The 9,339-nt window shown below is 35.5% G+C and overlaps 2 long non-coding RNA genes across 2 annotated transcripts; both read left to right on the forward strand.

Moving 5' to 3' along the window:
* Positions 1-743: 743 nt before the first annotated feature.
* LOC114295434 (uncharacterized) lies at positions 744-3,083 on the forward strand. The gene is made up of 3 exons (XR_003640901.2): positions 744-879; positions 1,950-2,038; positions 2,990-3,083. It is a non-coding gene; the product is annotated as an uncharacterized LOC114295434 (long non-coding RNA).
* Positions 3,084-3,318: 235 nt separating this feature from the next.
* On the forward strand, positions 3,319-8,597 carry LOC114271547 (uncharacterized). Its single transcript, XR_014341413.1, has 3 exons — positions 3,319-3,382; positions 4,552-5,064; positions 8,174-8,597. It is a non-coding gene; the product is annotated as an uncharacterized LOC114271547 (long non-coding RNA).
* Positions 8,598-9,339: the final 742 nt, after the last annotated feature.

The raw sequence follows: 9,339 nt of genomic DNA on the forward strand, positions 1-9,339 counted from the left end.
TGTGATCAAAATGAAATCCAAAATCAAAAAGTTATTGTTTCATCCAAAGTGTTTGAGCACAACAGCTAGCAGTGACAATATATTCTGCTTTAGCATAGATAATGCATCTGAATTTTGTTTCTTACAAAACCATGAAGTGAGTGAATATCCAAGAAATTGACAAGTCACTACAAGAATTTGCACATTTGGCGACCACTTTTGGCGACTAAACAAAATTTAGTCGCCAAAAAGTTGACTTTGGGAGACTAAAATATGTCTTAGTCGGTGTTGGTACAGTTTTTAGCTATTAAAATTTTTTAGTAGGGAAATATTATTTATTGGCGACTAAATTACCTTTTTGTCGGCAAAAGTGACCCTTTTAGCGATTAAAAAATTTATTAGCCACCGTTAGTCTCAATTTTAGGCTACTAATTTTTTTAAGTCGTTATATATGAATTTTTGCCTACAAAATAAATGGTAGTAGCCAAAAATAGGTATATTTTTTTGGTTAATCTTTAGCGACTAAAAAATTTAGTGGGCAAATACAAATTTTTTCCGACCAAATGGAGATTTAGTTGCCAAATATACATTTGGCGACTAATAAAATAGTCGCTGTTTCTTTTCCTATGGCTACCAAATAGGATAGTCGCCCATAATAACACTTTTGCCGACAAAACTTTCTTTTAGTCACTATATCTTCAAAATTTTTAGGGCACGCGCGGGGACTCTTTTAATGCTGCCCATCCCTTTCTCTATTACACACAACAACATTCAAACCTCAGAATCAGACACCAAACTGAAGACAAACACCTCACCACAGCCCACCGTACGGAAGACATTACCACGGTCACGACCATCACCTCCACCGCAAAGCACCATCGGAACAACCACAGATCTCAGGTTCCCTCTCTCTCTCTTTCTCTCTCTCTCTCTCTCTCCCTCGTTCGCTCTCTCGATCTTGGTGTGTTTGTCTGTCCATCTCTCTCTCCCTCACTCACTCTCTAGCTGTTGGTGTGTCTGTCTGTTATATCTCTCTCGCTCACAGTCTCTCTGTCCCTATCTTTTTCGCTTTCTCTCTCTGTCTCTCTCCATCTGTTTCCCCCTTTTCTGATTGTGGCTTTAGAATTTTATATGCTTAATTTATACTCAATTCAGTTGGTTTATATGCTTGATTAAGTTGATTTATTCTCTCAATCTCACTCTCACTCGAACCCATTTCAATACATCATTGTCTTGGTTTATATGCTTGATTCAGGTGTATTTACTGCCCTTTTTTGAAATGGGTTTGTCTATATGATGACTGTCCCCCAAACTAGAGTTAAGAATGCAATCTCAGCAGTGATTTTTTCATTGTAGAGGAATTAACTTAGGACCTAAACTAGAGTTCTGAAATGGGTTTGTGCATTTACTATTCATTTCTGAAATGGGTTTGTTGTTATTATTATTATTATTATTATTATTATTATACACTTTCAAAGAAACACCTAATATGGTCGAAAAAATCAAGGATCAGCATTATTGCTCTATATTATCCTTGTTTACCCTATCTAACATTTATTTTTCTTTTTTTGTTAGTGTACACAAGCATATGCAAGGAAGAAAGAAAGAAAGAAGAAAAAAAAAAAACAAATAAAACAAACCTATGGGAAAATCAATCTCAATTTCAATTTCAAGAGTTTTCAAATTAACTCCATCTACTTAAGCATGTCTTTGTCCCATTATTGTTTCCAAAGGTGGTCAATGTTGAAGTATAAAAGGGTTGTTCATGCAACCTGAGGTCCATGGAAAGAAAGGTTTTGTCACTTTTTTATGATGTATATGAATAGGCATTTAGAAAGTTAAAACTATAGACTTAAAAGCAGAAACAAAAGCAGTTTGATTTATTAATAGATTCTTCTCTCTGAAAAGTGGTTTCATGGATTGGGTACTTGAAATACTATGACTGAAATTTGGTATGGAATATTTTTTAGGTAATGTTGGTCGTCTTCCGCAGTTGGTTCCTGATCAAACCCTCAAGCTAAAGCAACTTACTGTGCTAACACTGGCTGAGACAGACAAGGTATTTGTTTTTAAACTTTCAAATGTTTTTAACTTGTTTGTTGACTTAAATTGATGGTTAATTGTTTGAAATATATTGATTCACTTGTTTGATGAGTAATCTTGGTAACTTTAGTGTTTGAGTTAAGGGAAAGACTACTAAAATTTTCCGTTTTCAGAACTACATGGTGCTTATTTTTCGGAGCTTGGGTTTTTATTTGCAATGTAATCATCACTTTCCTGGAAAACCAATTTGATTAGCTTATGGCCTGGCATAGCCAATCAAAATCTGTAGCATGCATTTTCACAAGGGTAACTCATCTCATTGTTAGAGAAAGATGCTCATTCTTTTGTTACTCTACATTGTGTTGGACTTTGTAGAGATGTTAAATTGTTAGTCCTCTTTGGAGTTGAATGAAATGTTAAATTCATTAACTAATTGATAGAATTTATTGGTCAAGTTTGTATATGGCATATACAAAGTAAAAGATTAGTATTTCAAGATTTCTTTCGATGAGTTCCATACAATGTATATTATTAGAAGGTAGTATATACTGCCCTACCAATACAAACTACAAATATACGTGATCATTTTGTTTTGATTTTCTTGTTGTGTGGTCATATTTTCTCGAGCAACTCTGTTGCTTTATAGTTTGTAAAGCATTTGTTTTTTGTTTTTATTTTTTTATGTTGTTCATTTTATGGTTTTAAAACTATTTCCTAGTATGGTGGCAGACAATCCATAGGTTTTTCTTATACCATATATCTACTTTTGGAATTTATCAGGTTCTAATTTTTTGTTTTTATTTTATTTTATTTACTAAAAAACAAAAACCATGTTTGGTGCACATGTTTTCAAAACATGTATTAAAAAAAAACATATTTCTTATTTTTTTTAGGCAGAAAACACGAAATTGGCAACATTATTTATAGAATTGAAATTCTCAGGCTCTAATTTTTGGTCCTTTCCCAGGATTTGCCCTATGATATACTGATGCAGGAGTTGGATGTGACAAACGTACGTGAACTTGAAGATTTTCTTATCAACGAGTGCATGTATGTGGTAGGTAATCCATCTTTGCTTCCTTATTTGACAACATGCTAGTTTTGAGATATACTACCACCCAACAAAAATCTGCTTAGTTGCCAACAGGGCAAGGAAGAAGTGGTGGTTTACCTCTATCTGTCTGTCTCTTTTCTTTAAATCTATGTTTTTGGGGGTGTTCACTTGTGACTTGGACAGAAACAACTTATTAGTTTAATAACACTTCGATTCGTGCCATTTTTTTTTGTTTGTTTTCAGTGACAAAACTGGTGATCTAGGTTTTGAAAGTGTCTTGAGCTCTGGATGATGACCCTTCATTTGGTATTGTACAATTATTACTTTGCTTTACAATGTTATTAAGAATAGCTAGGTCAGTTGCATCACTAGAGGCATTGTCTCATCTCACTTAACCTTTTGGTTGGTTGTAGAAGGTTTATATTAGATTGGAACGCTTTGTCCTTTGCTTAGATGCAAATACAACACATTATCAGTCCATGATTGTCATAATTTGTGGCAAAACTAAAACAAAGGTTGCAAAATTTAGACTTGCATTATAAGGACTATTCATATGGGTGAGTAGTATTGAGTGGATGGCTGCAGCTCTGCCTTTACTTCATATGCATGGAAAAACTTCCCCTCTACTGATTGAAATTAGCTTTTTTGTCAGAAAAAGGGGCCCTTTAGTGAGAATCTTGATGTAATGAACAACATTTTTAGTGAAGGCACAACTCCAAAGCATGATATTCCTTAGAGAGAGTACAACTTTGAATAGCCCTGTAGATCAACCTTACATTTATATTGTGTCAGACCTAAGATCATTGCAAGACATTATGTGGGCACCCCTCATACCCCAAGGACTAGTGCCACGTAGAAAATATAGAAAATAAAAATCCTAGAAAAGAAAACAACAGTAATAATAAACACAAAGTACATACAAATTGTTGTGCTGGTTGATCAATCAGTGTATTATTCTTGCCTATGTCTCAGTATGTGCTGGTTGACATGACACTGGCCTTTATTACTTACCATGCACATCATGCGTTGTGTACCACATCTTTACATTGCATAAAGAATGCCACGGGAGCATCAAATTGATTTTTAACTAAAATAAGATTTTTTGGAAAATTCATGTCTAATTAAAATCTTTTTTCAGACTGTCTAGCTAGGCAACTAATTAATTTTGTTGTCTGTACTTTAAATCTGGCATGCATATAAGCCTGTTAAGATATTTGAATTGTCTAAGGCAACACAGCACCCACATATCAAAACAAACCCAATTTCTGTTATTCAGTCCCTGAACCACCGTACGGATGTCACGACCACCTTCCTTGTGACAAATAGGACCTGTAATAACAGACAGAATGCAATTAGCACGTATAGACAAGAATAACATTTTATTTTTACAAGTAACTTTTTTTTTTCTTTTTTTTTTGTTAATTTTAATTTTTTCTAATTATTTTATCTTTACTCCATATGTATTTTGTTTGAAGGCTGAAGAAGCTGCTATTGCTGCATTGAAGAGAGCTCTTGGTGCTTTGAGTGTTCATCTGGCTTCAAATACTTACCTGGTTGGTCATGCTGTGACCCTGGCTGACATTATCATGACATGTAACTTGTTTCCGGGATTCATTAATGTCATGACTAAGATCTTTACTTCTGAATTCCCTCATGTTGAGAGATACTATTGGACTATGGTTAACCAACCAAATTCAAAAAGGTAATAGGAGAGGTAAAACAGGCAGAGATCATAACTGTTGTGTCTGCAAAGAAGCCTACTCAACTTAAAGAAGCTGCTAAATAAAAGCCCAAGAAGGAGCCAAAGAAAGAAGCCAAGAAAGAACTAGCAAAGCCCAAAGTAAAAGATGTTGAGGAAGAGGAGGAGGCACCAAAGCCTAAAGCAAAAAATCCTCTTGATCTACTGCCCCCAAGTAAGATGATACTGGATGAGTGGAAGAGACTGTACTCCAATACCAAGACCAACTTTCGTGAAGTTGCAATAAAAGGTATAAATTCAATTATGAGCTTAATGTTACTTGTTGGAATCTATAGTAATACCTTTATACTGCATTTGAGCCTTTTTTTTTTCTTCTTTTGTTTGTTGGCATATGAAATGTTACGAGCTTGAGATTGGTTTTTCTGACCTCTCTATTTGTTTTTGGTGTGTTCCACTTTCTTGTGTGCAAATGCCTCCACTCACTTCCTCCAAAAAAATAAATAAAAAATGATGCAGTTTTTCATACTTCGTGAATCATTAATGAAATCTGCAAGGTCAGTTGATAAAACATAATGATGATTCCAGTTTTTAGTTTGAGTGACTGCAGTTCTATGATTTTGTTTTTTTTTTTTCCTTCCAGTTTTTCAATACAAAGTCTGTAAGAGAAGAGCAGATCCTGAGAATATTAGTAATGCAGTGAAAAGAGATGAAAAATATTTGAATTTTGGAAAAAATAGGGAATTATTAGTGCAATGTGAGAATGAGTAGAATGAGTAGATAAGGAGATTCAAAGCTCTTAATCACTTTACCTGAGTTTAGTCATGGTTCTTAGATTGGCTGGTCATTGAATTTGTTGTTTGTTTCCCATTAGGGTTAGGGTTTATAGTTTGTTAATTTTTTTGATACATGTATAGAAATATTATTCAGAATTGAAATATATGGACACAATTTATTTATTAGCTCCAAAACACATAAATTTTAAATGTACACTTAATTCTCTACTTTATGCGTAAAACTTTTATTAAATTTTCTACATAACCAAAATTATTAGTGGTTTAGATTTAAAATTCCTCATGATAAACAGGACCTGTGGTTTAGATTTAAGAAATAGGAATATTTTGTAATGTACTTGGATATTAGGCTAAATTAAAAGAATTGGATACCTAGAGACAAACCTATGTAATCAGCCCTCGAACCACCGTACGGATGTCACAACCGGCTTCCTCATGACAAATAGGACCTGTGACAGTAGACGGAATGTAATTAGCACGTGCACGTTGGGTGTTAGAGCCGAAAACGCTTTAAACTTAACCGAAAAAGGGGCATTAAGGGGGCAAAAATTCTAAACAGCCTCCAAACCACCATGTGACTCTCATGGATAGCTTTCCCATGGCAAATAGGACTTGTGACAATTGACGCAACGTAATTTGGACCTATAGGTAGAAAGTTAGAGCCGAATACGCCCTAAACTTAGTTGAAAAAGGGCGTTTCGGGGGCAAAAATTCAAAACAGCCCCTGAATGACCGTGTGGTTCCCACAAAAAGCTTCGCTATGACAAATAGGACTTGTGAGAACTTACGGAATGTAATTCGGACCCGTAGGTTGGGAGTTAGAGCCAAATACGCCCTAAACTTAGTCGAAAAAGAGCTTTTCGGGGGCGAAAATTCAAAACAGCCCCCGAACGACTATGTGGCTTACACAGATAGCTTCGCCATGATAAATAGGACTTGTGAGATCTAAAAAAACGTAATTCGGACTCGTAGGTTGGGAGTTAGAGCCGAATATACCCTAAACTTAGTTGAAAAAAGGCGTTTCGGGGGCGAAAATTCAAAACAACCCTTGAACGACTGTGTGGTTCACACAAATAGCTTTGCCATGATAAATAGGACTTGTGAGAACTGATAAAACATAATTCGGACTCGTAGGTTGGGAGTTAGAGCCGAATATGCCCTAAACTTAGTCGAAAAGGGGCATTTCGGGGGCGAAAATTCAAAACTGCCCCCGAACGAACATGTGGTTCCCACAGATAGTTTCTCCATGACAAATAAGACTTTTGAGAACTGACGGAACGTAATTCGGATCCGTAGGTTGGGAGTTAGAGCCGAATACGCCCTAAACTTCGTTGAAAAATGGCGTTTCGGGGGCGAAAATTCAAAACAGCCCTCGAATGGCCGTGTGGGTCCTACGGATAGCTTCTCCATGACAAATAGGACTTGTGAGGACTGACAGAATGTAATTCGGACCCGTAGGTTGGGAGTTAGAGACGAATGCGCCCTAAACTTAGTTGAAAAAGGGCGTTTCGGGGGCAAAAATTCAAAATAGCCCTGAATGACCGTGTGGCTCCCATGGATAGTTTCGCCATGACAAACAGGACTTATGAGGACTGACGGAACGTAATTCGGACCCGTAGGTTGGGAGTTAGAGCGGAATAGGCCCTAAACTTAGTCGAAAAAGGGCTTTTCGGGGGCAAAAATTCAAAATAGCCCCCGAATGACCGTGTGGCTTGCACAGATAGCTTTGCCATGACAAATAGGACTTGTGAGAATTGACAAAACATAATTCGGACTCGTAGGTTGGGAGTTAGAGCCGAATACGCCCTAAACTTAGTCGAAAAAAGACGTTTCGGAGGGCGAAAATTCAAAACAGCCACCGAACGAATGTGTGGCTCACACGGATAGTTTCGCCATGACAAATAGGACTTGTAAGAACTAACAAAATGTAATTTGGACCCGTTGGTTGGGAGTTATAGTCGAATACGCTCTAAACTTAGTCGAAAAAAGGCGTTTCGGGGGCGAAAATTCAAAACAGCCCCCGAAGGACCGTGTGGTTCACACGGATAGCTTCGCCATGTCAAATAGGACATGTGAGAACTAATGAAACGTAATTCGGACCTGTAGGTTGGGAGTTAGAGCCGAATACGCCCTAAACTTAGTCGAAAAAGGGCATTTCGGGGGTGAAAATTCAAAACAGCCCCCGAACGACCGTGTGGCTCACATGGATAGCTTTGCCATAACAACCCCCCGAATATGCCCTAAACTTACTCGAAAAATGACTTTCCGGGAGCGAAAATTCATAACAAACCCGAATACGCCTTACACTTAGTTGAAAAACTTGCAACACTTAGTTAAAAAAACAACAATTTTTGTTAAAATAACATCTACATATTCTAATAATTGCCTTTATATATTTATAGGACGAAGAAATTACATATTAAATTTTTTGTGCAGTTGGTTGGAATAAATATTGCATGATACATATATATATACTTTCTTTTATTTCTAAGAAGACATTTCTCGATTGTTCTACCTTAAATGCATGTTAGAACATGTTCTATATGGCTGATTGAATTGATATTTTGTAACCAATTTTAATGTTTCGTTTTTTGTTTTTCTTTGTAGATGGCTTTGTTGCGTGGACTTGTGAATAATCCATATTGGTGTATGGAGAAGAATTTTCACTTTTGTGTAGAACTAATATAATACTTTTGTCGTCCTCAGCTTTTGTGTAGTTCATTATTATTGATACAGAAAACTTTTGGCAATCAACAAATAATGACTGTCGTGGTACATAGATACCATTTGTCGGCGTACATATAGGACGTTTTGTCATGGTCCCTAGAAAACGTTTGTCGTGGTACATATATCACCTTTTGTTGTGGTACAGATTACGATGGTAATTTGTACCATGCCAAATGGTAATTTCGCTAGTTAGTAAATGTATTTTTTTTTGTATACGGAGGGCTTTGATTTTTGTATGATATATTTTGTATGGAATTATTATTTTAGTTTGGACAATAGTTGATTTGTATGGACTTTGATATTTCATGTTATTTATTTTTGGTATATGGATGCAGATTGTGGAATGATTGATAGTATGTATCAGTTTGTTTTTATACGTATTACAGGTTGCATTGTATATAGATAGGTTGTGGAGAAATTATAATTTCGCGATAAAACATAATATCATATTTTTGGCGACTAAACAATTAGTAGCTAAAAAGAAATTGAGAAAAAACATTTGGCAACTAAAAGTTTTGTAGCAAAAAAAAAAAAGACATTTAGCGACTAAAAGTTTAGTAGCCAAAAAAAAAAAGAAAAAAGAAAAAAAAAAGACATTTGGCGACTAAAACTTTAGTAGCCAAAAGAAAATCAAATATTTGGCGACTAAAATATTTCGTAGCTAAAAACAAAAAACAAAATTATAAACACACTTTTGCCGATTAAAATTTTAGTAGTAAAAAATGTAGAATTTTAGGCGACTAAATATTTAGTAGCTAAAAGAGGAACTTTTTGCTGACTAAACATTTAGTAGCCAAAGATGGAGACTTTCGGCGACTAAATTTTTAGTAGCCAAAAAAGAATTCTTTGCCGACTAAAATTCTAGTAGCTAAAAAGTTGGGACTTTAGGCGACTAAAAGTTTGGTCGCCGAAAGGGTCTAATTTAATATTTAGTCGGCAAATGAATACATTTGGTAACTAAAATAATTTTAGTCGCCAATTAGCTTTCCCGACTACTCTTCGGCTACTAATTTTGCGACCAAAAAATTTAGTCACTAAAACCCTTC

Source organism: Camellia sinensis, chromosome 9, assembly GCF_055761805.1.
Source record: "Camellia sinensis isolate YWXY chromosome 9, ASM5576180v1, whole genome shotgun sequence".
Taxonomy (NCBI): Eukaryota; Viridiplantae; Streptophyta; class Magnoliopsida; order Ericales; family Theaceae; genus Camellia; species Camellia sinensis.